This window comes from Callithrix jacchus, chromosome 16, assembly GCF_049354715.1.
Source record: "Callithrix jacchus isolate 240 chromosome 16, calJac240_pri, whole genome shotgun sequence".
NCBI classification, from domain to species: domain Eukaryota; kingdom Metazoa; phylum Chordata; class Mammalia; order Primates; family Cebidae; genus Callithrix; species Callithrix jacchus.
This window is the reverse complement of record NC_133517.1, coordinates 429,089-432,147: the sequence shown is the minus strand read 5'-3', so window position 1 is coordinate 432,147 and position 3,059 is coordinate 429,089. Positions and strand designations below refer to the sequence as shown.

Here is a 3,059-nt window from a genome sequence, read left to right as displayed (position 1 = left end):
ATTTACTTCTCACAGGACAATTTTCCTTTTATAGTGTCTGAGCTATGACCCCTTCTGTAAGTTCTCTCTGGGTGACTGTGGGAGAACACTGCTAAACACCCTAAAGTCAGAGCCCAACTTCAGAGCTGTGTGCAAAGAGCACTGTATGATCAGCTTATTTGCAGTAGATGAAAATGATATGCTTCGAGTTAATGAGTTTCTCCCACTTACCTTATATAGCATTAGACAGAAATGAATAAAATTGCCTTTGAAACAAATAAAGATACTTCCACAGAAGAAGAAGATAATGTTGATTCCTGAAAAATAATTAAGAAAGTTAATCCTTTATCACAAACCCTTGTAGCAGAGCACATCTCCCCATATATACAACCACCGTACCTAGGGTGGATGCATTCTTCCTCTTACTTTCAGTAATGTCCTACTCTGTCTATGAAACAGCTTTCCCTTCTTCACCACTTTACTTTCTTAATAAACGTGGATTTGCTCTGGGGAAGAAAAAAAAAGCTACGCATCATAAAACTTGGATATTTCTACCTAAATAAATCCATGATTCACTAATAATGTGCAAGAAACTTTACTTTAGAAAAATAAAGCTTTATTTATGTTAACTGAGTAATAACTAGACAGGTATAAAACTTAATTATTATCTCAGCATAAATTCTAACCATATGTTCAGTTTGGAAGAATTATCATGAGTGAAATATATGTAGAAAATTGTTATTCTGAAACATACCTAAGTCTTTTTAATTTAGAATTTTGTGTCTCTGAGGCATTTGTGCCACTATAAAGTCAAAGGCAGTATCTCAGATATTATTTGGGTGAGGGGAGCAGAGACTGACACCTCAATTGACTCTGCATTCTAGGATATAAAAATAAGAAAAACAACATTATCACCAATTTTTCTGTTACTTAAATATAAGAGAGCACCATTCTCACCTTATTTATAGTAGTCATATATAACAATTAGAGCTTGAAAGAAAAATTTAGTGCTCATCGGTCTGCTTCTCAATTTTGGCTCTTTTGTGCATAAAATAATGATATTTGAGCAAATAAGTTGTTTTATTGTTTATTTTAAATTTACAGTGTTTAACAATTTCTTGATAATATTAAATAAAGAGCTTAGATGTTTCCAATTCTCCCTCCAACCTCAGCTATTATTGAAATTATGTTGGGCTATGAAGATGAATTAGGGCACCTTCAGGTAATTATATATTCTGCTAAGCTCTGTTCTTGTGTCCTAAGCAGACAGACTCGTTATTAAAACTCATCAATTATTGTTTGAACATATTTTAACATGGATTCCATCCCTTCTGCTCTGCTCCAGATTTTCTTCAGCATTTCACACTCTCTCTCATTGGCCTGTTCCAACTTCATCTTAATATTACAGCACACAAGGGCCTTACACTTTTCCAGTATAACAGGATTACAGGAGGCAAGCCTCTTAATTTGAATCATCACCTCTCAGGTGAAAGTTGAAGTCAAGAACACCTGAGAGACCAGGCCTTTGGCAGATGCCTCCCGTGCTGTCAGCTTTCGCCCACCAATCAACATTTCATTGGCCGATGCTTCACCCAGGATTCTTGGAAATGTAACAGTAGCACAGCCATCTGGACTCTGCCCAAAGGTCATATATGGGGTTTGAATCCAAGCCTTTTCATTAGCCCAAACCAAGTCACAAAGAGGTAGTATGGATGCACCTGGTCCAATGGCTGGGCCATTGACAGATACGACAATAAGTTTTTTTAAAATGAATGAAAACATTCACAAAGCTCTTAATGGTGTCCACCATTTCAATGCTCATTCTGTTTCTGTCATTCCTTAAATTCTTCACAATGTACCCAAAATCAAGACCAGAGCAAAAGACACTGCCAGCTGCACCGAACAACACAAGCTTGCTGTCATCCACAGCGGCCCTTTCCAGAGCATCCATGATTTCTTTAATAACTTCCGTGTTTAGTGCATTTTTCTCTATTGATACAGTGGATAGCAATATGTGGGTGAATCCATCGTCTTTCTTGACAACAATGTCTCTGTATCTGTTGGCACTTTCTTTTAAGCTTATGGTGAAATACATCCTCTTGATACAAGGCTGGTCTTTTCTATCATTAATAATCTCTCTTTTTCCAGCTTTCACTCTTGGAGCAGATGTATGCCTGTTTGTTTTTCCACTGGCTGTTGAAGGGTCCATCAATACCACCATACCTTCTTTGTTATCTGACTCTGTGGCCATGGAAGCAGTGACTGAGTCAGACATCTGAGACAGCCTGTTAACTGGGCTCTGGGGTACAAGTGTCTTGATAGTTGAATTTATTTGCTCCATTTTTTTGGGGGTCAGTGAGAAGTGCAGCAGTGTTTATTCTAATGTTCTGTCTGGCAGCAAACAACTGGTTGTTTTTGGATTTGTGGTGTTTGCCAATCGATGGCCTTTTAGGAAAGTTATTAGAGAAGCTGGATTTGGAAGTTCTGGAATTTCGTTTCCTGAAATTGTTTGAAGAAGTCGTCCTTGTTCTGATCCATATCGATTTTTTCTGCTTTTGTGTCTGTCTGCTAAAATCACAAATATATTTTTCACAGTATGTAAGGGTCTGCTCTGGTTCCAAGTGTCATCCTGTTTGTCATAACCTTTCCACCGAACCAAATACTCTGTTTTCCCATTTCTATGTCGTCTTTTGTCAATAATAACTTCAACCTCAAACTCCTAGGAAGCCATGAAGAGAAAGACAGAATTGAGACATTTGCTGTGCCAAGATTTTTTAGTTTTGTCTCTCCATAGCCGCTTCTTTCCGCCTCCAGTGCTTCACCAGGTTCTATGTATGGATGAGCCTCTTCCACTTCATGGACACTCATGTAGTAAAAGATGTGTAAAGGAACAGGCAAAGAGCCTTAGCCTCTTCACACTTAATCTTTGCTGGGACACCTTGGACTTGGTCTTATAATGCCAAGATAGCTGGCTAGGTAGCTTTAGGTAAGATTAGCTAAATCCACAGCTTTGACGCTTATATAGTGCACAAAGCTTTCTACATGCCTGTTACTCTTTTGTCGTTGCCATGGCAATTATA

The 3,059-nt window shown here is 38.1% G+C and overlaps 1 pseudogene; it reads right to left on the bottom strand.

Moving 5' to 3' along the window:
* Window positions 1-995: 995 nt before the first annotated feature.
* LOC100398345 (testis-specific chromodomain protein Y 1-like) lies at window positions 996-2,710 on the bottom strand (annotated as a pseudogene).
* Window positions 2,711-3,059: the final 349 nt, after the last annotated feature.